This window comes from Lissotriton vulgaris, chromosome 3_1 (genome assembly GCF_964263255.1).
Source record: "Lissotriton vulgaris chromosome 3_1, aLisVul1.2, whole genome shotgun sequence".
Lineage (NCBI taxonomy): Eukaryota > Metazoa > Chordata > Amphibia > Caudata > Salamandridae > Lissotriton > Lissotriton vulgaris.
The window spans coordinates 800,302,173-800,329,977 of NC_141689.1; positions in this window are offsets into that span (position 1 = coordinate 800,302,173).

Genomic DNA, 27,805 nt, shown 5'->3' on the forward strand with positions numbered 1-27,805 from the left:
CATGAGCCAAAGATGACACCCTCAGTTTCCTCATATCGATTCTGGCAGGTCAAACCTGCGGGCGGTGAATGATTCTAGTTGCATCAAAAATATAGTATAGCTTTTTTTTTTCTTTTACCTAAACCTTCATCTATTGTACTGAGTAGCTGATGACTGGTTACTAAAAGTCAGGAAATCAGTAGAGGTAAATGTGCATAAGTCGTCAGATTTCAGGCGATAGTTGGGAAAATGGGGAATTTAATGTTTGTTTCAGGCATATGAAAAACAAATTAGGAGTAACGGCACAAACACGACAGACTGGCCAGTGGCATAGTGAGAACAAGGGCTGCATTTTATGTGTTACCTGCAATGGCTACATTAAAAAAATAGATTAAAGGAGATCAAAAATTAGAAAGCTAAAATCACTGCATCGAATAAACAGCTACAGTTACTCCACACTATTATTGGCAAAATTCAGGACACCGCAGTCAGCATCTTCAGGACAAAACAATATAAATCATCAAGTCGGTAAAGGTACCAAATGACATCTGCAGTGGAGTAAAATCCCTTCTGGAATTAAAAAGCATTGCTGGAGAAGACACTTGCTGAACCCCCGAGAAACATGTTGAATGTTTACCCTAAAGTACAGAGCATACCTTTGATCTTTTCCATGAAATGCCCAGACCCTACATCCACCCACTGGAGACTGACAATCACGTTCAGCTTTAAACAACAGTCTGGCAGATGCATCAACGTAGATTTTTGCTATTCCTAAATAGCGATTTTTAAGGAATCGCTATTTAGGAATAGCAAAAGCCTATGCATGTAGGAATCGCTATTAAAATGGTGATTCCTTAACATTCCTTAATTGCTACTCGCAAATTGCTAGTCACAATTAAGGAATGCTGTCCCATTCATTCCTATGGGCCTAGAGGCCCATTGGAATGTATTGGAGATTGCTTGAGCAATTTGTAAGTAACAGTAGGTACTCGCAAATTGCTCATGCAATTTCAAAGGTGCAACAGGGTGTCAAAATGACACCCTGTTGCACCCCTGAAATTGATCTATCCACATATGTTGCACACACACATGCCCTAAGGGCATGTGTGTGCGCAACATGAAACTTTGAAAAATGCACAAAAGTGCTTTTTTCAAAGTTTTAGCAAATTACCATGAAGTCCAACTTCATGATAATTTGCTCCCCATATTAGCAATTTCGCTATTTTTTTTACTTTCATGCATTGCATATAAGGAATCTCAATTTGGGATTCCTTAAATGCAATCGCAATTTAAGGAATCTCAATTTAGAGATTCCTTAAATTGCGATTTTTGCATTTGGGATGATGCATCCCAAATGCAAAAATACCGGGAGCAAAGGGGCAGATTCTGAGAATCTGCCCATTTTCTCCCGGTATTTAATTTGATGCATATGCCTGAGTATGTCTTCGCTCCCCAACCTACTGGACAGACGTCTCATCAACCCCACTCTTGGCTATGACACTTTGCCCAGAAGTGAAAAGACCATAATAGCATTTCAGTTATTGGCATTTTATTGGCGTATGTAACTACAGTTTTGTTTATTTTAGCAGCTGGTTTTCAAAAGACACAAAGCTCTAAGCCCATTTCATTATGAAAAGAGGCAAACACTAGAAGGAAAAACAAACACCACCAACTACTAAAACAGGTCTATTTGAAAGAAACTCAACTGTGGGGGATACCCCTCTTTCATGTATATATCAGGGATGGTGCTGGCGCAGGGGTTTATGCTGCTCCAGACATCAACTGTTGCCATCGTCCATACACCACTCACAAAAAATCGCAGCTGCTCAACAAATAGCATTGTTATGTGACATATCAGGTTTGACTAAATAGTCTCAGACCTGTCCAGACCCATCACAGAGGCTTCTCTGCCATTCTCTCACCCCTCTTGGTGTAAGCCAAGGGCTGAGAACATTCAATTTGCACACCTATATTCTCTGCTCCCTGCTTCAAAACTCCCCTTAAAAAGGGTTACTCTATTCACGAGCGGCGATTAGTATGGCTATTTAAACAAAAGCACTCCATCTCCCCCGCAGCCTCGTGTTATTACCAAACCAATACAGTCAATTTAAAAACACTGCATTTATTTCTAGGCTAATCTGTCTTGTTTGGAGACTTGCTGTATTGTTTTTGTAGTAACGCGAGGCTGCGGGGGAGATGGAGTGCTTTATTTAAGAATCCATGTTAATTGCAGCCCCTTCACGAGCGGCGATTAACATGGATATTTAAATAAAAGCACTCCATCTCCCCTGCAGCCTCGCGTTACTACAAAAACAATACAGCAAATTTAAATCCACTCTATGCAAACTAGGTAACCCAGACACATCCAGCCTGCCGGTGTTATTAGACACACTTATGAAACAAGGACTTTTTACATTCAAGATTTACAATCTACTATCAGCATCTACAACCCCTTTACAATGGCATATTGCCGCGAATTGGAACATGGCAAAAGATTTGGCGCTCCCCCTTTTAAGTGAAAAATCTCCCCCACACTCGCAGATTTTGGATAATCTACAACACATTTTGGATTGAAAAGCTCCATAAACTAGATTGTATCGATTCTCAGCTGTGATGGAATTGGAACTCAGAAATATACTTCTACACTGCAAACACATCCTCCCACTCAGGGATCAGATTTAGAGTTTAATACGGATGTTGTTTAATAGTAGATTTACTAGAGATACCGCTAATGTATCACTTGGTATATTTGCATCTCCGACCACACCACCCCTCAATGCCGCAGTCCTTCTACTTATCAACCTGACGCTAATCTTGGACATCAAACTAATCTTGTCAGAGTGAAAAAGTGCTTCAAACAAATCTTATCACACTTAGTAGGCATGGCTTTGTTTGTAAGAAGTGCTGATAACAATATTCATCATTCGGCAAACTCTCTCCTCCCCCACAAGATTATTTGGGATGTTCTACACGTCTATGTCCACTCACGCAAGCCACCCTAGAATTTCCATCATTATTTAGTCTTCCTAATCACATAGTGACTCCCACGCTTCCTCTTCGTTGATCCTCAAACTTACAAGCTATTAGCTGGACATTATCCGTTTCACTTGCTGTATCGTTTTTGTAGTAACGCGAGGCTGCGGGGGAGATGGAGTGCTTTATTTAAGAATCCATGTTAATTGCAGCCCCTTCACGAGCGGCGATTAACATGGATATTTAAATTCAAGTACTCCATCTCCCCTGCAGCCTCGCGTTACTACAAAAACAATACAGCAAGTCTGCAAACAAGGCAGATTAGCCTTTTTAAACTTGCTGTATTGTTGTAATAGTAACGTGAGGCTGCAGGGGAGATGGAGTGCTTTTATTTAGATGTCCATGTTAATCGCCGCTCGTGAAGGGGCTGCAATTAACATGGATTCTTAAATAAAGCACTCCATCTCCCCCGCAGCCTCGCGTTACTAATTAAAACATTACAGCAAAGAAAGGCGCTTCAGGGAAATACTTAAAGCAAACTCCAAGTGGTCACAAGGAAACACTTAGCTTCGCTCCTTTCGCTGCCGTCTCCTGCAATCTGGAAATGCCCGATTTTCGCGCCGTGCGCCTTTTAAAAGCGGCAGCACGCGAATACTCTCACGGGATGTGCCCTCTGTGCGTGCTCCACACATGGGACTGCGTGCTCGGGGGTAGAGAAGTGCGCGCGGCCGCGCGGCTTCTTGGGAACAGTGCTTATGAGTACGAGAAACACAAACAAAGACGGGGTGGAGGCATCGAAAAGATGACAGCGACAACACCAAGAGCGGATGCCAGACCTTAAAAATCACAGATCCAAAGGCAGAGTACAAATACTATGGATACATCGGGGAGGAAAAGAAGAGAGAGAACGGCATCTGTAAATATAAGAGGAGAAAAGGGTAAATGCATGAGGTATGAGGGAGATATGACGCAAGGCAGGAGCCAACAAAGGTAAAATATAGAAGAGTAAACTGACAACTATAACAAGAGGGAAGTAGTACAAATAACAGTATAAAATTGGAAGAGGCTGCAAGTTCATTCAGTGCGGTCTGGAAACATCCATAACATCAGGGCCCTGTTGACGGAGGAATTTTTGAAGGACGGCAGGATCTTCATAAGTGGTGGTTTTGTCCTTGAAAGTAACCTTGAAGAGACATGGGTGAAGGAGTCCATATCATGCATTGAGGGCCCTGAGCTGTGCACGCAAGTCTAGAAACCTCTTTCGTCTGTCCGCTGTGGCCTTGGAGACATCTTGAGACAAATAAAGGCGGTGACCTTGCCATATGATTTGTTTCTTGAGTTTTGCGGCTGATAGAACCTGCAGGAGATCAGTGTATTGAAGGAATAGCATGATGACACCTCTAGGTTTAGTAGATACTCTAGGACCAAGGCGGTGAGCTCTCTGGATGTTGATGGAGGCTAGGGCTGGAGCATCCAAAATTTTTGAGAGGAAAGTTTGAAAGAAAGTTGTAGGATTGGACCCCTCCGTCAGCTCAGGAAGTCCGTAGAGGCGGAGGTTGTTCCTACGATTCCTGTTTTCCAAATCCTCCGTCTGCTTCTTAGGCAGAAGAACCTCAGCTTCTAATGAGGGGAGCAGGAGGAGTGAAGAGAATCTGTTGATTGTTCCAGTATAAGAACACAGGATTCCAAAGAGGACCATTTGTCTTGCATGGCTTGCATGTTTTTAGTGGTAGCTTCCATGAAGGGCTTGAGAGCATGGATTTCCTCTAAGATGATATTCATGGACGAAGGAGATGCGCCATTCTCAGGAGCAGGAGGATCTTTCTTGAGACGTTTGCCGGAAGCTAAGGGTGCTTTCACGCCATTTTGAGACTTAGGGATAGCTCTATGCGTTACGTCAGACTTCAACATTTTGCCCTCTTCCAGATACAGAAGGAGAGAATCAGAATCTGAGCCGGAAGGCAACTTAGTGACCGTAGCAAGCTTCAAGTTGCAGAGTTTCCCCATATAAGAACTCAGAGCAGCAAATGAAAAAAGGGGTGCTGGCTCAAAAAGACGAGGCAGAATGTTCAGCAATGGATGTGCATGGGATGAACTGGATGCACGCACCCAGTGAAGTACCTAAAAGGATGTAAATGCCCCAGCAGGCATAGAAAATATAGCCAGGGGGACTAATTGCTGAGAGGAAAGCACTCCAATCCAGAAGAGAAACTCAAGGTGGGCAAAAAGACATGAGTGCGCATTCAGCAGCAACCAACCTGCCTTACTGAGAGGAGGATTGAAAGCGAAAAGTCAAGTCATGTGGTATATTCCAAAAACGATGAAGACCGAATGGCAGTAGCAGTAGCAGGCGCTGAGAGATAGGTGAGACAGCTGCATAGACCAGAGTGAGATGAAGTAAAAGCAAGTGGTTAAGCAAAGGAGAGACTTGATGGTCGGATTTGATGAGGGATGTGGAAGCGTGTGAAAAACCTTACAGGTAAGGAAAAGAAGCCCACAACATCCTACAGCTGACGAAGACACAGATCAGTCCGAAAAAGAATTGCAGAACAGGTAAATAAGTCTAAGGTTAAAGAGCCACAGTTAGCTGGCGATGTTGAGAGAAGGATGAATAACACAGTCAGTTCAGGCATTGGAGATGTAAAGCTGTGGAGGCGCGAAGGCGGCAGGCAACATTAGTGAGACAGGCATAGGGACACAAGACCTGGTCGCTTTGAGGAGAACAAAATATGCCCATGAATGCAGCACTAGTAAAAGGCAGCCTAATTTTCATCCCTCAAAGAAGACTTCTCAAGATGGTGAGGGGTATAGCAAACATCATAGGGGAGCATTATTGAGGTAGAGAGCGCTTATCACCCAAAATGGCGGCTGAAGTTATGAAATGTCAATTTGCGGCAAAAAATGAGCTGAGAGGAGCCTCCATATAAAGTATAGCAAAATGCAGGACTCACCGTTGATAAATATGACTACGTCCACATGAGGAGGAGGCTTGTGTGCAGTCCCAAAGAGTAAGGGCTCTTTATATTACGACGTGCGCAGCGCTCACAAAATGGCTGTCGGGTCCAAGTCGCCCGGTCCGCGACGAGCGAAACACTCCAAAGTGCACGAAAGTCGGGAAAAATGAGGGCGCTGGGCTCACCTCAATGTTCCCATCACCAGAGGTATGTTCGGATAGACTCGTCCGTCTGTGCAGCTGCAGAAGTGTGTGGAATAGCGGAGGTTGGCGCCGGAGCTCTGGTTCTACGCCGCCATCCCCGCTGACGCACAAGCCACGCCCCATCATAGAAAGATGTTCTATTAAGTGGCAGGAGAGGTTAGGGATCACGGGGGTCACCTTCCGAAAAATCTTTTTAAACACCCAGACAATTTTAACACCTGCTAATCTCCAAGCACAATATTACGAGACCTGTTTCAGGCTTTATAATACACCGAATAGGATAGTAAAATGGAGTAAGGGGAAAGGAGTACACTGCCCACGATTTGCACTTTACAAGGCAGACATAGTTCACATGTTTACAACATGCAGAGAGCTTGGGGCCCGGATCAGGGAGACAACGAGATTACTTAAGGAGATACTACAGCTCCAGGTCGAGGTCGAACCTTTATCAATATTGTTGGGAATATCTAGGCTGAATGAAAAGGAAGGAGGTGGATGTGTATTGGCTAGCATTGCATCTGCCCGGCTTGACCCGGCCCCTCCCTCAGCGATGGGCGGCTCGCCTACTGGCTACATACAATCTGCAGAAAGCTATACATAGGCGAAAGGGATATAGGGCAAAGAAGAAGGGAATAAGAATTTGGAAGACCTTTTCCGAATGGGTTGATGAGATTAGGTTGTATGTTATGAGAAATGGCACCACGACCAAGGTACTAAGCCCTAAGGGGAAAAAGGTTCAGCTGCATGACCCATTTACAGTATATAAACACTGTTGGCATTTAGCACTTTATTTCTTTTTTTTGTTGTCATTTTAAATATATATTCTGCTATGTAACGAATTTGGGGGATTGTAAGGTATAGATGTGCAGCTTTGCACATGTCGGCACTTTAAACATGCTAATGTACAATCAAAGTATTTATAAGGCTAAAGAACCATCATAGGAATGAAATTGTGTTGATTAAAGTGTGGGGGGATCTTGGGGATTAAAATCTGGGAGGGGGCGAGAAGCTGTTTTCCTTGTCTCAATAAAAACAATTCGTAAAGAAACAATGAATTTGTTTAGTGTTGGATCGCGAGAGGTTGAGGCACTTTGCGTTTTGCTATATTGTCTGGGCTCTTGCGTTGGGATGCTTAGGTTCGTGAGAGCGTGCAACTTTCATGATGTTCGAAGTCTTATTGGGTTCACATGGGAGAGTTTGAGGCTATGCTCCTGAATGCTCTCTTGTTTTGTCCTCTCCCCCTGCGCCTTTAGCATCCACTTGGACGTACAAGAAATCGATTTTCAGGGCCATAACATTCAAAGGATTCCCTCTCTGCCTTCTAATTTCCTGATAGATCAGAACTGATGACAAATACTTCATTTTCCAAGTTGTTAAACGAGAAGGTTGAATTAAGGCGTGTTGACTGGAAAGGGGGAAAATCATGTTGCTAGCAGCTGGTGAATGGTGCCAGCTGCATCTTGACGAGCGATAACCTGCAACAATGGCCTCTTGTTACAAGGGGTGCACCACGATCTGTAAATGTGAACTATCGAAATGCATATGTAAAGTGCTAAAGATTAACATTTCACATACCTTTCGAGGTATGCAATGCATTTTACAGCCCCAAAGCTCCCAAACAGTTACAGCAAAATGTACTCGTTTTTGGAGGCAGATGATTTTATTTTGTAATGCAAATAAAGTCTGGAGTGTAGACGGTCAAATAACAATCCTATATGAGGCCATTAAAAGAGGGCGCTGCATTCACTTCAGCCTCAGTAATACTTGATGGTGATGGTTTAAAGCCCCAGCCGGGTCCTGGTTTCGATTGTGTGCTGTTGGCTGTAAAGTCTATTGGGGTAAAACCAAATTTAGGGGAGCCTCATCGATGAAGGGAGTACATGACTGTAGGCAGGCAGTGATTATGCTACTTTGCGTGCTGCACATGTGGTGTGGCTGCTTGCATTGTGTCAGTTGCTGCAACCAGGTACTGCGTTGCTGGTTTGTGGACTTGACAGGCAGACGCTTCTACCCAAGGCAGCCAGCAAGAAACATGTCTTAGACCAGCAGCACAACTGCTGCACGCACATTTAAAACACATACTACTTATGCAAAACACAAACTATGCATTCTTGCTCCAGCTATACACATTTCTCCAGGCCTTTCTGTCCCTCGTTCAGACCCCGACCAGTAGTCTTTCCTGAACCGGTTAAGTTCATTTGATGCCACAAAGCAACAACCCACATAAATACACTTGACAGCATCCCACATAATTCTAATCGTGTGATCAAGCAAGGCTTGTGTCTGTAACTCCCTGGTTTGGACCACCTCAATATTGATATAAGCAAACAGGATGTCTTGGGGGAACGGCGGTGGGGAGGAGAGTGGGGGGGGGGTATTTTGATTAGAGTTGTGAAAAACCTTAGAACATTAATTCCAACGTTTTCAAGCTTTATTTCACTTACTTTTGATGTGTCAACAAAGACGGTCATAAATCAATAGAGCATGTCTTTTAAAAAAACACTGCGTTAGTAAATCACACAATTCAAAAACGTTTGAAATAGAACTATATACAACATTTACATAGTGCAAAAAAAATTGTGAGAAGAAATAATAATATAGGGAATGTTTTTGCAAACAAATAACAGCAAATTAATAATCACAAGAAAAACATCAATAACTCATGTGTGCCAGCCTGAAATTAAACCATTCTTACAGTCATAACACCAGACGGACAGTTCCTCATTTTCGAAACCCGGCTTCTGTCCTGCCTGTGCGAAGATGGGGATCCCAGCGTTGTATATGTATTAAAAGGGTAATTCATTGCTTAAAATCAACACAGTAATCCAAGTTGGGTTGAGTGAAAAGTGATTCTTTTTATTCACCACATTATGTCCGTTTCACTCATTTGTGATTTTTCATAAATTCTTATATTGTGATTGAAGCTTCAAATGTATGTGACGTGTGGGACAACTCAGTGGTGTCAGTTCATTATATTAAAATCGAAAAAAGCCATAATTGATGCGGACGCTTTTAAACAGCAGCTGCTCCCAAATCGTATCTGCTTCCTGTCATTCTTTCTCTATACTGTGGGAAATATCAATCCAACATGCTACTCTGCAGCATAATTTCCCTCAACACCACACAGTTCCACACAACACAATTCCACTCCACAAATTATCAAGTCCAAGTCAACACCACATAATTTGGCAACACACCAGATAATTCAACTCAACTACACATTTACACAGCACACCACATACATCAAATTGACACCACAGAATAGCACTTCCATCAATCAATCAATCAAACAAACAGCATTTGTAAAGCACACACTCTCACCCCTATGGTATAGTGCCACAATATTCAACACACCACATAAATAAACTCCACAACATACCACTACACAAAACAAAATACTATTTCACGTAATTATACTCCATGACACAGTCCCACTTCACATAATTCCAATACACTCAAAACCACATCAATACTATCCACATAATTTCACTGCACACCATGCTACATAATTTCAATGAACACATCAACTCCACACAATTCCACAACTAAAAGTTCCAGCCAAAGCCACATAATTTCACCCCACACCATATATATCCACTGCACACATGGGTAAAATACATTGTTATTTACAGCTCCAATAGCTCTAACCTTCACAAATTCGAGACAGATTGCATTGCAAATGCTAGTTTTCCATGCTGTAAAGTTCATTTGACTGCTGAGCATGCCCATTACGCTGCAGAGAAAAGGTAAACAGAGATTGTAGTTCTCCTTCTACACTAATTCCATTCTCTTTGAAGACCTCCTAGCTTACAAGCATCCATCGGATATAATCATGCATTCAATTATCTTCTTGTTGTAGGGGTATAAAAAGCTTTGATGGGAAAAAACAACTCCGCCTCCATCTCCACTGTGTTGGTGGGGTTCAAGGAAATCTAAATTCTCATTGACTCATCCAAAGTACTTATCTGCCCTTGTAAGAGAGCTTTTTTGTGAAGGTCCCTTCAACAAAACTAAACAAAATACTATTTTCACCCTTCTTGGGAGTCTAAATATCTGGATTTATCTGATCACTAGAGCTTGGCTGCCTTCCACCTGGCTGTACAAGTGTCAAATGAAAATAACTCCAAGTTTGGTATACACATGCTTTGTGGATAGTAGCTCTTCAGTGACACCAGATCTGAGACATACAGAAAGCGCTGGACAGATGTGCTGCACGAGGGCACAGATGCTGCAAATCAGATTATCCAGAGTTGGAGACTGTTGATGCCTCCCATATTCTAGGTTTCTAGCTTGGCGTCTGATAGAAACTTCTAGCCCCCGATTCCTAATCTTAGAACATTCCCAGGCGTAAAACTGAGTCTGGACATTTTTTATCAAATTACCTTGCGCACCGGTAGGTGACTTCGTTTAGGTCCATGTGACAGAAGTGACAGGTGCTCTGCCTACATAGGCACCACCCCAGCGCGTTGACCTCGGTTCCTTTTTTTACTGTGGCGTCTGCACAGATCGGAATTGAAGTTCCCCTAGTTACTTTTTGACTGCTTTTGATGTTTTGTCGAAGTCTGTTGTGCCTTTTTCCCTTCTTGTTCAGAGATACCCCCAAATGAAGCCCACTGGGTTTAAACCCTATGGCTCCTGTCATCGACAGATGTCTGTGATGGACCCTTACTTGTTGTGTCAGTGGGGGCTGGAAAGGGGCCACGACTCCACGTCGTGTGCAGAGTGCAAAACTATGGACCCCAAGGCTATCCACAAGCAGGCTCCTGCAGGCTTTTGGCTCCTCTCATTCACTTCACGGCACTCCAGGTTTGGTTCATGTGGGAGTTCTTGTGACCGCTCCCCGAGTTACTCGCGTCTGTCCTCATCACACTCAAGGTCTTCTTCAGATAAGTCCAATAATAAGAAGTCGAAGTGCTCTTCGACTTCTTCTCCTCGTCGTTCCCATTCTACGGACGATGCGAGGGAACATCACAAATCCCCACACTTGAAGGTGGTTCTTTTGCAGCCGACATCTCGAAACTGGGTCAGCTCTGCACTTGCTCTAATTACTAGGGAGCCGGAGGAACAACTGCCCAGCTCCGAGTGTAATGTGGCTTCCTTCCACCTGGCTTTACAAGTGTCTAATAAAACATGACTCCTGGTCAGGTACACATCTTCTTTGTGGGTGATAGCTCTTCAGCAACACCTGATCTGCGACATACAGAAACCTCTTGTCAGATCTGCTGCATGATGGCACAGATGCTGCAAATCAGGCTATGCAGACTGGGTTGGAGACCGTTTATTCTTCCCACATTCAGTGCTTTCTAGCCTAGTGTTAAGCTGTCCTGCACGGATGATTACTGTAGATGTTTCTGCAAATGTGGAAATGCTATACCTGCATGTGCTCTTTGACAAGCATTGTCTGATGACAACATGGTATACTCTTTCAGACACAAGAACAGTATTTAGTTTATCCAACCATGAAATTCCTTCGGCACTGCAGGAGCTTTGGGGGTCTACAGCCCCATCAATCCCAGAGAAGCAGTATTTTGTTGGTTCTTGTGAGGAATAGATATTAAGAAATTCAGCCTTCTTCCCCACCCCACATAACCTGTAAAATCTTTGAGTCCATGCATTGATTGACTCAGTGATGCAAGGAAATAATCAGGGACCAATGTGTCCTGCGGAATCTTTTTTTGACATCATGCGCTTCTGTTTCGGATGAAAACCTACCCATCTTGAGTCTTCAAACGGGCAATCGCTTCATACAAAAATCTTGATGGAGTATTTTGATGTTTTTAATTGAAGGAGCTGTTAAGTTGGTATCGCCCTCTAAAATGGACAAATGAAATTACTCACATTTTTAAATACTGATGAAGGGAAAAGCTTTGCATCCAATTCTTGAACAATCCTTGTCAGACTACAAGATGGAGATTGTGACTCTTCGGCACTGAGGTTTGTTTACTTTGCCTCTGAGGCACTACTCCCAGTGAGGTGGTTGCTCATCACTGCTCTGCATGGGTGGATGTCCCCTCTGAATCTTTGAAAATGAGAACTCTTCAGGCTCCTGTAGCTGCAGTCAACAGTAGCCACAGGTAAACTGTCCCAAGGTTCGGTTTCTCTTTTACAACTGCTAACATGCAGCGACAATGGCTTACTCAAGAGAAAACATGCCCCCTTCAACTTTGTAGAGTTGAAAGGAGTCAAGTTCTTAAGTATTCCTCCCTCAGTTGCTTGAGACTCAAAATCAAGTGCAGATAATATCCAATGGCCATTTATTAAAGGGGGGATTAAAAATCCTTTGTGTGGCAGTCAAACGGTGGGAATGAGCCATAGATAAATACATTGATCTGTCACCATCTTATCTCGTGGGCATGGTCAAGGTGGCAGATGTCCTAAGCTTCATGAATGGGAACTGCTCCAAGAAGAAGTGGATTAGATTTTTCCCAAGTTACAGGTTGGTGGAGATCAAATGTGTAAACCAAAAAGGTCTACAATGGCCATTACAGCTCCAATATTCTTTTCCTCCAGACCTCTTCCTAGATGAGAAAAACTGGAAATTTGGTTTCACAAGTTATGTTTATTGCTCTAGACTGAGCCAGGCATCCATGGTATCTAGACCTATTATTATTGATCTGCACCCCTCCATTTCCTTTTCCACTTCCAGACAAATGACTGTCTTATAACTGTGGGAGGCTGGCACACTTATTTAAGTGAGCACCTTGCACTAATCCAGACAATCTTTATGGTGATTTTAGGTGTCTTAGACAAGGATAGAAAGCTCTCCAAGTGGTAGTGTGAAAAGCAGCCTTCAGGCTTATCTTGAAGGAGTGTTAAGCAGCTTGTTTTACCAGATCTAATCTGTAGTGTAGGTTAAATGAAAAGGAACCACACATTGTGTATATATATAAATATAGTTCTACTTATTACACCTCACTCACTAACACATTGGTATATCTCCTATCTAGAGATATGAACACAAATACACAAGAGTACTTCAATTGTAATAGGTAAGCATGGGCGAATTTTGCGAATCTGGCGTTCGCCAATTTGCGTATTTGCGAACTCGCAATCCGCAAAATCCGCGAATTCTCGCGAATTTGCGGATTTCTTTTTTTTTTTCTTGTGTTCGCAAGGGTTTCTGCCAGTTCGCGAGGGTTTTGTACCAGTTCGTAATTGCGAACTTACTTGTCGGCTCGCAACGGTCGCGACTATGTTGTTTCTACGTCTGGTTCATCATCACAGGTTCCCAGCACCCTCTGTTTCACCACTGCCACCCTCTGTTTCACCCATGCCACCCTCTGGTACATCAATGCCACCCTCTGGTTCATCATCACTGTAGATTATGGGGGGAGAAAGCAAGCACACCTGCCCTGCTTCAACTGACATGAATTAATTTGGGGTTGATTTATTAATGTGTCACTGTTTTAAAATTCCAGTCTGGCACCTGCTTCCTTATCTGTAATTTGCTTTCTGTTGCAGTGCAATTTTTTTTCCAGGACCTTTGTGGCCTACTTGTAGCTATTCTATGAGCCTGCTGTGAGGGTCAGAGCAGGGTCATAGAATTGTTGCAACTAGCAACTGAACTCTGGAGGAGCCCCAGTCAGGAAGCACTACAGGGAATGGTTACTATTACTAATGATGAGTTTGAACTTTTGCACCTGCTGAGTGCTTTCAGTTTTGCAAAACTCGTTTTTCTGCAGAACAGCAACTGTAATGCCCCAAACAAACTTACTTGTGAAAGTTGATTTCTAATCCAAAAGTGATCCAAAGAAAGTCAAAAGGCCTCAAATCCAAAAAAGTGCAGGCAAATGTCAACCTGAGGAGTTATTCTGATAAAAATCATAATTTTCAGAAGGTCTATGCTGCTTGCTAGTGGATTTCTTGTTCAGAATTGCTAATTTTGTAATTTCGCGAGTGCGAGATTGTTGCTGCCCGCCGCACCTACATGTTCGCAATTGCGAACTCTCGCGATGCGTCGCCAAACTCCCGCGGGATCCCGCAGCAAGATCCAAAATGGCGCAGCACTCACAAAATATCGAGAAAAACAACTCGGCAAACGCTGAATGACGGTAAGTGAACGCAGCACGCCGCAATATTGTATCACCAAGAAAAAAAATCCGCTGCGTGTGAATTTGCGGATTTTTGGTAAATTCGCGAGAGTTCGCGGATTGCGAATTTACCGAAAATCCGTAAAAAAATCCGCGAGCGGAACGGATTTTCCGCCCATGCTTAGTAATAGGTAAGCAAGCACAAAATACAGTGGTCTCCAGGGGGAGACAAAGCAAACACAAGGAGATGATGGATGGAGTGCTGAAAATTTTCACCCACTCACGGGTAACCCCTCATCAGACATGCTAGGTTGAATCCAGTGGCAAAGTGAGCAAGGGACCCACGTCTGAGCATACTCTGCCAACTTAGGGCGAACAAAGCAAACAGAAGAAAATGATGGACGGAGTGCTGAAACTTTTAAGACACTCACCCCCAGTCACTGATCTGGGTTGATTCCATCATCGCTCTTTAGCTCACTTCACCACCCCAGTTCCATAGGCAAATCAGCCGTGACCCTGTTCCTTTTGGGAACAGTCCAAAAAAAATGTAAATCCAGCATTTGTAAAGCGCGAACAGTTACCTGAAGGTATCCCAGCGCTGGGGGCCATTGGAAAGATTAAGCAAGCTATTTCCCAGTATCACATGGTGCTGGGCTGACCTGCCGCTGGTGCCGGGGATCGAACCATGAGCCCCAGAATCCAGCATCAGTCGCCCTAGCCAAGGCACCACACCTCTCCCAGGCCTAACCTGCCAAACCATGTCTTTCTGGACCGGAAACAAGCATCCTGGGGCTGGTTTCGTGGTAACACCCCTAATCAGCCAAACTAGCTTGAATCCAGGGGGAGACCAAACCATATATGGAATGCGAACTGCGACCAAAGTCTGGACTTGGACAGGAGACTTAGAAGAGCTGGGGACACAAGGACCCACCCAAGGTAAGTACCCAGGAACCCGACGGAGGCTGTGTGCAGAGTAGAAACACAGCTTTGTGTCCAATAGAAGTCAACGGGGAAGTTGCGGTTGCAGTTTGAAAGAAGGAGGACTCTTCCCAGTGAACCCTGAAGAAACCCTGTGGAAGACAGAAGGTTGGAGAGTCATGCCACCAGTGAATACCCCAGGAACCAGGATCACTAAACCAGAGAAGCGTGGTGCATAGGTGCAAAGTAACATCAGAAACTGTTGTAGACCACAATGAGACCTTGAGGTAAGATGCTGCTTGAGAAGACTGTGCAAGAGTCTGGTGCATACCAAGGGTGGATTCTTGAAGAGGAGATCTTTTAAGCAGAGAGGACAGTGTCTATGTAATTCGGAGTTGACCAGGAGGCACAGAAGTGCAATGCCCACCGATGATGGATGGTCCAAAGGAGTTGATGGTGACCTGGTTACTTGCTGTGAGGACTAGGCAACACTGAGAAAGACCAGCGTGAGCTGTCCCACATTGAAAGTCAAGAACCAGGGGGTTGGTGTTCAGCGGGAGCACCAACAAGCCTTGACAGCTGCAACAGGCACTGAAAGAAAAGAAAAAGTAACATTGGGACCAGCAAGGTCCAAGGGACTCCCCACAAGCAGGGAGAGTCAGGGCAGGCCCCAAGAAAGCAGCGGAGTCCACGGAAGCAGGAGTAGACCCTCAGAAGGACCCACCGTCCACAGGCACAAAAGTCGCAAGAGGACCTAGAGCAGCTCACAAAGAAGGAAGACTCATAGTGCAGAGGATGCAGTGAAGGCACTGTACTTAGCACGAAGAGATGCTGGAGACTTGAGCTTCTTGTAGCTTAAGACCTCTGGAGTGCACAGCCAACAAGCCTTTGTAGCGGCAATTTGATGCGGTGCACTGTGGTTAGGTCACAGCGATTCAGACATGGGATACAGCTTCAAATTTGCAGAATGTACAGGTGCAGGTTCTGGGGAGGGACTCCTTCACTCCAAGGGAGATTTCTTCAGGTGTCCTTGATGCCCACAGGTCTGTTGAAAGTCCTTAAAGGAGCATATACAATGAAGAAGACTTGCAGAACAGCAAGTCCAGGAACAGCAGGAGTCTTCTTTAATGCAGTCTTGGTTCCAGGCCAAGTCTGGCAAAGTCAAGAGAAGTCCAAGTACGGTTGAAGAGTGACATGGTTTCAGGCTTGAGTGTTGTACCACAACTAATCTGAGGAACCACCTACAGGCAAGCCCTTAAATACCCTAGAAAATGAGTTAGGAGGACTCCAGCTTCCTCCCAGAGGAAGGGCTGGGCAGAGAGGAGGATACTTCCATGTCCTTTGTCCAGTTTTGTGCCAGAGCGGGAGCCAGGGCCTCCCTAAACTGTTTCCAATGGATTATGCAAGGAAGGCACCAAATGTGCACTTCAAAGCAATCTGGTGGGGCTGGCAAATGCCCCCAGCCCAATACACTAAGTCCTGTCTGGGGAGGTGGGCACACCTCTCTCTGACAGGAAACCTACTGTTCTACCTTTCCCTGCTCAAGCTTGGCTCAGCAGCAGAAGCAGCACTTCTGGTTAACCCTAGGGAGTCCCCCTCAGTACCTGGGATCATACTTCCAACACTGGAATCAGTGTTGGAGTATGATTCCTACATGTTTGATAACAAACCTGACCAGGTTTGGTGCATACACTATATAGTTAGACACCTCGTAATGACTGATGTCCACTATATGTATTAAAATGGCTGACCATGCTCATGCACGGCACCCTCACACTTATAATCAAGCACCCTGCCTTCAGGACTGAAAGGACTGCCAGAGGGGTGACTTATAGATTTTAAGTGTAGTGACCTCTGATATAAGGAAACTTGTATCTGTCGTAAGTTGTGATAGCACCAGCTTACATTGGCTGCAATGGCAGACCTGTAGTCACAGTTCAAGTGGTCTCTCATGGGGGCACAATACATGCTGCAGCCAATAGGGTACCCCTATTGTATCTATGCCCTGGGTACCGTAGTGCTATATACTAGGGACTTATATAGTGGTACACCAGTAGCCAATTATGGAGGCACAGTAGTACTTACAAATTTTAAGGAGGAAGCACAGTGACTGGTGCCCTGATTAGCGGGATCCCAGTCAGACTACTCAAATAAAACTTACTGACAGCATCAAAAAGTAGGGGTAGCCATCCTAGAAGGATCCTGCCTTCGTACAATAACAAAGACCAATTGCTTCATCTCAGTCTTTCTATTTTAAGCCTACATGTGTGGAACTTGAAGTGAAGGATATTACACCAGCTGTTATGAGGGCTGCACCTCACAGTTGGTGGTCAGTTTGATCCTTGGTGCCATGAAAGATCTATGAACCCACTATAAGCTAGGACAGTGCAGATTCTCAATCTTACAGTCCTTGCTGCGAAAAAGGGTCTTAATATTGAAACGGTGATGGGTTAACTAAATTGCCATCTCCCTTTCTATATATTTTCGTGAGCAGGGGTCGTGGTTTAGGACATCCGCAGTATCTAGGTTCATCAATAAGTTGTGGAACACTTTTTCTCCTGTCCCTTTTCAGGTTCCTCTTAGGGAAACTTCACTTTCCTTCTCTAATGGGGTATCCCTTTGAGCCTAATATTTGTCCTTTGAAGTTGCTGTCAAGAAAACTTCATTTTTTGCCATATTGTCTTCAAGGAGATAAAATAGAAAGGGGAGCTTTTGGATCTAGTTTGATTTACAAGATTCTATTAAAAAAAAGATAGCTCTGTGAATAAAGGCTTAGTTCCTATCAAAAGCAATCAAGAAAGGCCACATAGCTATCTGCCTTTAGCCCTCTCGCCATCCTTCTAAGGAAGAGATGAGATTGCACAGTGTGAAATGCAGTCAAAAGGTTTACCAACTTAAGGTGGATAGTGCTAGCGTGAAGTTTTGCTGTAAGCGGGAAGGAACTTTTCCTACAGAGGTATGTTTCGTGAAATCCAGTAGGGGCATGGCAGTGGCATACATCCTTTGAAGCAAAGTTCCAGTTTAGAAGATTTGCAAAGCTTTGGAATGTAAGGAATTTATATAAATGGGTCCTTTATGGTTCAATAATAGGTGTCCTTAGTTTCAGTAGCGTGCATAAAAAATGAGCAGATCTAAGGTCAAAAATCAGCTGAATTGCGTAACTGCCAGTGCTGACACTGAGCAGTGCCGGATCTATGACAAAATATAGGAAGACAAAATATCGACCTACAAAAATATCGGAGCAATAATATCGATGTCAACAATATCAACATTCTATTGACAAAAAGGTAAGTACAAAAATTTCGAAAAAAAAATATCGGTCAAAAATATCGTTTTTAAAAAATATATATCGTTTTTTAATAAAAAAATATGTAAAATTAATTAAAAAATACTTAAAAATATAATAAACATAATACAAAATATATTATATTATTTCAAATTAATATGTAATATACATAATGTAATAAAAAAATAAACATAAATATAACATATAATATATATACTTAATAATCAGTTGCAATATCTATTGTAATAACTTATAAATAATTAAAAATACTAAATATTACAAATTCATCTATACACATAAAATAACATTAATAAAAATTAAATAATTATGCAAAACAAATTAAAATAAATACCTTTATTTTTAATATTTTTTCAATTAATTATATACTACATTAACTAAAACAATACAAAAAATATTAAGTAACAGAGGGAATAATATACTATTCCAACTCCCAAAAAACAACAGTAAGGAAAATGTTGGATAGCGGAGAGGTAAAAATTACTATTCTCACTCCAGAGAGTGCAGCAGTAGGGAAAGTGTTGGATAGCGTAGGGGTAAAAATTACTATAAAGGGGTGCTATCGGTCTGAAGTGGCTAGCTCCATAACAAAGCTAATGGGGGTAATACTCTCATGGTGCCGCTCACAGCCGTTTCTGCTGGTCAGAGGACTCTGGGCTTCATTTCCCTTGCTTTCACGGACTTTGAAGGAGCCTGACACCGGGAGGAACTGTTGACTTTGCGATCATCGGCGTGTGCTGCAGGGGCCGGGACTGCGAGACCCAGGGTTCACCGCGCTTCACCAACACAGCGCACCTGGTGTCTCTTCCCGCCCCCTGCTCCCTCACAGCTATTTACGACTCACGGCCCCCTCTCCGCGGGCGCTGCTCGCAGCCGTTTCCGCTGGTCAGAGGACTCTGGGCTTCATTTCCCTTGCTTTCATGGACTTTGAAGGAGCCTGACACCGGGAGGAACTGCCAACTTTGCGATCATAGACGTGTGCTGCAGGGGCCGGGACTGCGAGACCCAGGGTTCACCACGCTTCACCAACACAGCGCACCTGGTGTCTCTTCCCTCCCCCTGCTGCACCTATATAATCATGCCCTCCACCGCGATCGCGGGACGCGCGCGGGCGGGTGCCGGGCTAAGCCCGGGCAAAGGGCGGGCTGTTTGAGGCCGTTCGAGAACGGTAGGGACCGGGACCGGGACCGGACCACCCCCCTTGCTTCTTGACTTTATTCCAAAGTTCCTTTTCTTCTCTTCAAACCCTCGAACTATGGCCACTAGAGAGACAAGGAGCAAGAGCACGCTAGCCGCCGGGCCGGCAAAAGGTTCTCTGGACACTTATTTTGCTAAAGCGGGGTCACTTCTAATAGATGAAATCACGATTCTTGAAAGGCGTATATCTCAAGAAATAGAATGGGTAAAGAGATCCTCTATGGGTCCCATAGCGCATGCAAAGACTCCAGAAAAGAGATTGGATTGTATAGTGTCAGATAATGGGGATAATGGGGCTAGTGGTACGCTAGTCTTGTCTGACTTAACCAATTCCACCTTTTACAATAATGACATTGATACTAGTGCCCTCAAAGAGTTAAGCCTATTACCCCTACCCCAGCCCCCTCCCCCCTACCCACTGTTACTGTCACTATGGTTAACACGGATGATACCACCGATAGAGCTAGCTGCCCAACACAGGGGGAAAGGGAAGGAGCCATCCCAAAAAGGAAAAGAGGGGCACAAAATCCTGGGGGGCGCAAGGCCAAGGTTGCAAAGCACAACCCCACGGCGGAGGGTAATAAACAAGGATCAAGCAAAAAGGGACACACATCACCGAACAAAACCACGGCATTACCTTTTGTGAATCCACCCTCACAGATATCAAATCAGATACCTTCTCGTCCCAGTGTAACCACAGGAGACGAAGAAATTACTCTTTCTAACATCGGCGCCATTCTGAGGACATTGCTAAACCCTCTGGAAGCACGCCTATCAAAGATCGAAGCCAGATTAGTGACCATAGAAAAAGCAACGGTGCAACTAGCAGACACTTTAAAAAAAGATAATAACGCTGCTAGAGGTGGGGTGGAGCCCAGGAATAAGAAGGCTACACCAGCGCCACCAGCAAAGGAAGGTGGTTTAGCCCCCAAGTCATTACAAATCCAACTGCCCACACCTCACACTGTAACCCCTCAGTTGACTGATTGTGTTGCAGCTTCCAGTCTCCCTGAGAAGACAGCTGCAGCCACACAGGGAGCACATGGCATTACAAAAAAACACAGGCCAGTGAACTTGCCGCCGGAGGCGAGCCCATACACAGTTATTCTAGCTGGTGTTCCAGAGCTAAACTCATTCTCTAAAGAATCTGTTGCTGCTCTGAAAAACAAGGTGGTTAATTGGCTCTCCAGAAACAGGCCCATTCCCCATGGAATATCGAGTGAGGTTCTTATGGTGAGGAGAGTCCCATGGTTAGGCAACACAAGGAAATCAATCAATGGAGATTGTGTCCTAATTCATTTTAGGGATCCCATGACCGTTTCACATATATGTAGATGGTCATATCCTGATCAGGGGACATCCATCCAGCCCTTACCTTTATCTACCCACCACTGACCCACGCGCGAGAGGAGGAGGGATGGGAAACCATTCATAGGAGGGAGGGAAGCTGGGGTGACAGAGAGAGAGGAGTCTCGCTTCGTCTTAGACCTCAGCAGCCCGTTTACTTTCCAACTTTCAATAGGTACAGCACCCTGGACATGGTGGACTGACAGAGCTGGACCAAGAGGGGGGATGCCGGTGGACGACACAGGGACTCTAAGAAAAGAAAAGCTACTCCCCCCACGCAATGCACTGTCAATTCGCGGGGGACTGTCCACTGCGAGGAGCAAAATATCACCATGGAGGCTCACATAACCACTGCCGGGTCCCCACCCAGTCCGAGTGAACCCATAGCTAAACAAGGGGAAAGATCTTACACTGTCATGCCATTGATGGTTTCACTCAACATGGGCACTCCTCCACCTTTGATCCCGAATCTCAGACCTCCCATCCTAAAGATACTATCCTGGAACGTGGCTGGTCTGGGTAATAAACTGAACTGCCCGGATTGGAGTTCATTCATCGAGGGTAAAGATATATGCCTGTTTCAAGAAACCTGGGTGAGAGAGGATGTCTCTTGTACAGGTTTTGCAGCATTTTCCATTCCTGCAAAGTGGGGGGGCAGGGGGCGTCCTTCGGGAGTCTTGCAACCTGGGTGGCCGCTGACCTGGGTTGTATGGCCTCCGCACTCCCCTTAGCTACAGAGGACATTCTTGGTGTTTTGTTGGAGTGGCCGAACTTGAGTAGACTTGTGGTGGTAAATGTTTATTCTAGGCTGGTAAGCCTTACACAAGAGTCACGCACCATCGAGGAACTCTCGGTCGCTCTCAGCGATATCCCCCCAGGGCACTCCCTTCCTGGTAGGAGGGGATTTGAATTGCCACTTTGAGCCCCTCTCAGGTTTACTGGATGGACTTTCCCAGGAGGAGGATGCAGTGTGGTCAGTACCCCCCACGGCAGCCCCCTCACCCAGAGCTTGGACTCCTCTGGCTGTCCAAATTACTGCCACAACCTTGGTGTGCGGGCCTGCAATGGACATACATTCTGACATCTCCCCTAAATGCACATACAACAGAGTGGGCAGGGAGTCAAGACTGGATTACATTCTGGTCCCACTTTCCTTGTGGTCACACATTATTGACTTCCGGGTGACACCTAGGGAGGACAGCGACCACAACGCACTTGAACTGGAATATGCCCTTCCTGGCCTAGACGATAGAGGGGCGGTGGCAGATGCCCCAGCCAATGGGCTAGCGCTGACGAACAATAGACGGAGAGTGAGGTGGGAGAAGCTAGCTTCAAATTCAGAGAAGGTTTCAGGGCTCTATGCCAGGGTCATCCCCACACTTGAAAAGGTTTGTGCAATAATGGAGCATCCCAGCACTCAGGGCACATATAAACAGCTGTGGTCGGTGCATGAGGACCTCATAAAGTCTGTGGCTGAAGTTCTCTTCTCGACAGGAAAGAGTGGTGGTGGTCGTTATATCCGCCCCACTTGGTATAACGTTGCATGCCGTAAGGCCAAATCAGACCTGTTGACTTCAATCAAGGAAGGCAGAGACAGATCTGTGATACAGGCCAGGAGAAGGGTCTACAAGCGCCTGATTACCCATGCCAAGAGCGAATGGGAACAGGAGAAATGGGAAAACCTTACTATTTCACTAGCTTGTAGGGATTCTCGCAAATTCTGGCGTATTGTCAACACGGGGTCTGAGGAGTTAGCCTCGGCTATTGAACCTAATATTTCAGCCAAGGCATGGCAAGATCACTTCCAGTCCCTTTATAGGGTTGACGATGGGGCCCCTAACAAATCCCCACCGACCACTAGCGTATTACTAGAAGGGGACCCCTTCACAGAGATGGAGGTACGAGCAGCCATTGCAGGGTTGACATCAGGCAAGGCGCCTGGTTTGGATGGTCTACCGGGAGACTTATTCAAACATGAGCCTGATGGATGGGCGCCCTACTTGATGACATTATTCAACGCTGTTCTGAGGGGTATGGAGGTCCCCTGTACTTGGCTGGGCGCAGAGATTGTTCCCATATATAAGAAGGGATCGCCTCTGCTCCCAGCCAACTACAGGCCCATCAGCCTCATTGATGTACCCCAGAAAATATTTGGTAGGCTGATACTTGATCGCCTCCAAAATTGGATGGAGGAATCCGCCATCTTGAGTCCCTACCAGGCTGGGTTCAGAAGGGGGGTCTCAATTACGGACCAGATTTTCCGTCTGAATCTCCTGTTCTGGAAGACTGCGGCAATCGAGGGCAGCAGCTTGTACACGGTATTTGTGGACTTGCGAGCAGCCTTCAATTTAGTGCCAAGAGAAAGATTATGGACCGCTTTGGCGGAGCTGGGGATCCCGGCTGACATTCTGTCAATTCTGATAAGACTACATCAGGGGAACTCGCTCGGGTCAGGTGTGGTAGAAGTGGGGCACTCTCGGGAAGATTCCCCGTTGGCAGAGGGGTGAGACCGGGTTGTGTGCTTCACCAACCCTGTTCTGCCTCTTTGTCAACGGGGTAATCGACCACCTGAATAGGCTGGGTGACATCGATGCTCCCAAGCTCAATGGCAGCAGGGTGCCCGCCATTATATTTGTGGACGACACCTTGTTGCTGTCCAAGTCCCCTATGGGTATACAACGGGTCCTGGACGGGTTTTCGACTTTTTGTGTGGAGCGTGGGCTCGAGATCAACGCCCTGAAAACTAAATATATGATTCTCAACCCTCCCTCCTCAACTCGCCCCAATCCTACCATAGGCCCACTGAGATTAGAGAGGGTCCTCACTTTTGAATACCTGGGGGTAACCATTAACCAGAATATGACCTGGGACTCGCATCGGACCAAGGCCAATATGAAACTGGTCCAGTTAACGGGTGGCATTTGTAGGATGGCAAGTAGGTTGACTTACAAGCCTTTTGGTCCCCTCCTTCATATCTATAAAATGCAGGCAATAGGGGCAGTTACTTATGGTGGAGAATTGTGGGGCCACACACTTGCCCAGAATTTGCTGATCACTGAGAACAACTTCATTAGGCAGCTGGCAGCCCTACCACCAAGCACACCCCTTCTCCCGCTGAGATTAGACCTGGGTCTCAGACCTATTACAGAAGAGCTGGGACTAAAACCAATAACCTTTTGGCACAGAATCTGGAGCACGCCAGAACTAATGAACTACAGGACTGAGCTCGAAGAGATCCTACGCCTACCCAATGCAACACACATCCCATGGCTGAGATATATTAAACAAACATGCGAGACCTTAGGAAGACCAGAATTATGGCTAGATCCAGGAAACGCATGCTGTAGGATCCCACGCAAACTTCTCTCGAGGGATTTTTATGAGCCAAAGTTACTTGCCTCAACGGGGAGTACAAGGGAGGGGTCTTTAACAAATTTGTTTATTAAATCTAAAGACTCATACCATCTAGAGCTTGTCCTTGATGGCATCAGTCCCGTTCTGACTAGAAAACTTTTCATACAGTGGCGATATGTCACCCTCCCTCTTAGGACATTTACTAATCGTTGGGCTCAGCCCCAGCCTTCAGCACGGTGCCCGGTATGTTCACACCACCAGGAAAATGACCTGCATATCATATTCTTCTGTAATGCTTACCAAAGATCTAGGAAGCACTGGCTTGTCCCACTCCTCAAAAACCTAGGTTTCAGGCACTACCTCCCAGCTTCCAGAATATTAAAAACGGAACTATCACCCCCGATTGTGTTTGCAGTGACAACATTTTTAACAGCGATGTTGCATACCCGTAACCGCTGCATTAAGTCAGATATATATCTACGATAAATTAAATGTATTGATGACTCTCAAATGTAATGTACTGTAACTGATTTTAACAGGCCAATTGTATTGCTTTTCAAACTCTGTTTTTACTTGATACTATTTTATTCCTTTTTAAATTGCCTGTACTTCTTTTATGATCTAAATAGATCAAAATAAAGATTGAAATGATGAAATACTCTCATGATTTTGGGCTTCCAGTAAGTCTCTTATTGTCAACAAAGTTTCCTCCTGAGGGATACACGTGTAAAGCGATTCAACATCGAAACTGACCGAAATGTCAGCACCGATGTTGAATTCAACTTCAGGTAGTAAGCGCAGAACCTCTTTTGTATCTTGGAGGTAGGTGGGCATGGCACGCACCAAAGGTCTCAGGAAGAAATCGACAAAGGTGAAGAGAGGCTCAAGCAGGGACCCAATACCTGAAATAATGGTTCGCCCAGGCTGTGGTCTAGTAGGTTTATGAATTTTAGGGAGTGCGTAAAAGTACGGGATCACTGGCTGGATGGTAACCAGAAATGAGGCTTCTTGTGGGGTGATCCAGCCCTCTGCACTTGCTTCCTCCACTAAGTTCTTGATTTCTGCCATTAGTCTTCTGGTAGGGTCTTCGGTAAGTAAGGTGTAGGAATTGGAGTCACCTAGCTGTCTTAAACATTCGGCTCGGAAGGAGGTGGTATCAAGGATCACTACCACTCCCCCTTTGTCGGCCGGTTTGATGGTGATAAGGGTGTCATTAGACAGCGTGTCCACTGCCATTCTTTCAGCCGTCGATAAATTCTGACAGATGTCATGATTAGATAGATTCAAGGAGCTGATCTCATGAGTCACTGCCTTCCATGGTGAGGTAGCTAGTGGATACCAGTTTGTATTTTATAAACCCAGACGATGATGTTCCGCCAATGGGTGGGCTGATGGGTTCACTTTTTCTACGCATTTCTCTTCCGTTTGTCACACTTATCAGTTTATACATACACTCATCCATTAGAAAACAGACACTCTCTAGCCACTTCAGACCGATAGCACCCCTTTGTGTTTCTTACTAGTTAGATTAGGGGTTAGGGTGCATGTAGGTCTTTAATTTCTTGTTCCCCTGTAGACCCTCTACCCACTGTTGTTTTTTGTTGTTGTAAAAATCACTATTCCAACTCCAGAGAGTGCAACAGTAGGGAAAGTGTTGGATAGCGTAGGGGTAAAAATTACTATTCCCACTCCAGAGAGTGCAACAGTAGGGAAAGTGTTGGATAGCGTAGGGGTAAAAATTACTATTCCAACTCCAGAGAGTGAAACAGTAGGGAAAATGTTGGATAGCGTAGACGTAAAAATTACTATTCCAACTCCAGTTAGTGCAACATTAGGGAAAATGTTGGATAGCGTAGGGGTAAAAATTACTATTCCAACTCCAGTTAGTGCAACAGTAGGGAAAGCGTTGGATAGCGTAGGGGTAAAAATTACTATTCCAACTCCAGAGAGTGCAACAGTAGGGAAAGTGTTGGATAGCGTAGAGGTAAAAATTACTATTCCAACTCCAGAGAGTGCAACAGTAGGGAAAATGTAGGATAGCGTAGGGGTAAAAATTACTATTCCAACTCCAGAGAGTGCAACAGTAGGGAAAGTGTTGGATAGTGTAGGGGTAAAAATTACTATTCCAACTCCAGAAAGTGCAACAGTAGGGAAAGTGTTGGATAGCGTAGGGGTAAAAATTACTATTCCAACTCCAGCGAGAGCAACAGTAGGGAAAGTGTTGGATAGCGTAGGGGTAAAAATGACTATTCCCACTCCATAGAGTGCAACAGTAGGGAAAGTGTTGGATAGCGTAGCGGTAAAAATTACTATTCCCACTCCAGAGAGTGCAACAGTAGGGAAAGTGTTGGATAGCGTAGGGGTAAAAATTACTATTCCCACTGCAGAGAATGCAACAGTAGGGAAAGTGTTGGATAGCGTAGGGGTAAAAATTACTATTTCAACTCCAGAGAGTGCAACAGTAGGGAAAGATTTGGATAGCGTAGAAGGTAAAAATAACATACTTATAAAAAATTTATTAATTTAAAATAATACAAAAATTAATTATTAAATAAATATAAACTATTTACAAATACCAATGCATAATTATTAAAAACATGATTAGCAATATTTAAGTAAACATTAATTAATAATAAATGCCAATTAATATTAATAAATTACAAATTATTAATTAACGATAATATAATTTACTAAACAATGAATTAAAATTCATTATTACTTAATTACACTTAAATTACTTCCCGCCCTATCCCCCTATAAACCCATAACCCACTACAGAACATAATGATCAATTGATCAATTAATTAAATAATTACCAATTAATAAAAATTAATTGCCAATTAATTAAAATTAATTTATAATTCCTAATAATTAATAATTAATTTACTATAATTAAATTACTTCCCACCCTATTCCCCTATAAACCCAGAACCCGCTACAGAACATAATTATCAATTATTCAATTAATTTAAATTAATTACCAATTAATTAAAATTAATTTATAATTCCTAATAATTAATTTACTATAATTAAATTACTTCCCACCCTATTCCCCTATAAACCCAGAACCCACTACGGTACTAAACTACAAAATGTACTTAAATTACATAAATAAAAATTAAATACATAGTAAATACATAATAATATACATAAAAATCATACAAAATATCGATATTAGTAACATCAATATTACTAACATCGATATTAGTAACATCGATATTAGTGACATAGATATTACTAACCTCGATATTAGTAACATAGATATTACTAACATCGATATTAAACATATCAATATAACTTACCATCTATATTATGTCCCTTCGATATTTAAACATCAACATTATTGTATGTCAATATTTGAAACTCGATATTTTGTCTGGCTACCAGCAGTGCCACTTGGCAGCGGCCACAAGACATTGTGAGCAAAGAAATTCCAGAACAAGTCCTGCCCTTGGAGTGAAGGTTCATGTTGGGAACCTCTACATGGTATAACTTGTTCAGGTTCTGGGTGCCACCTTGGACATAATGAAGAGCATGGAGTCTCCA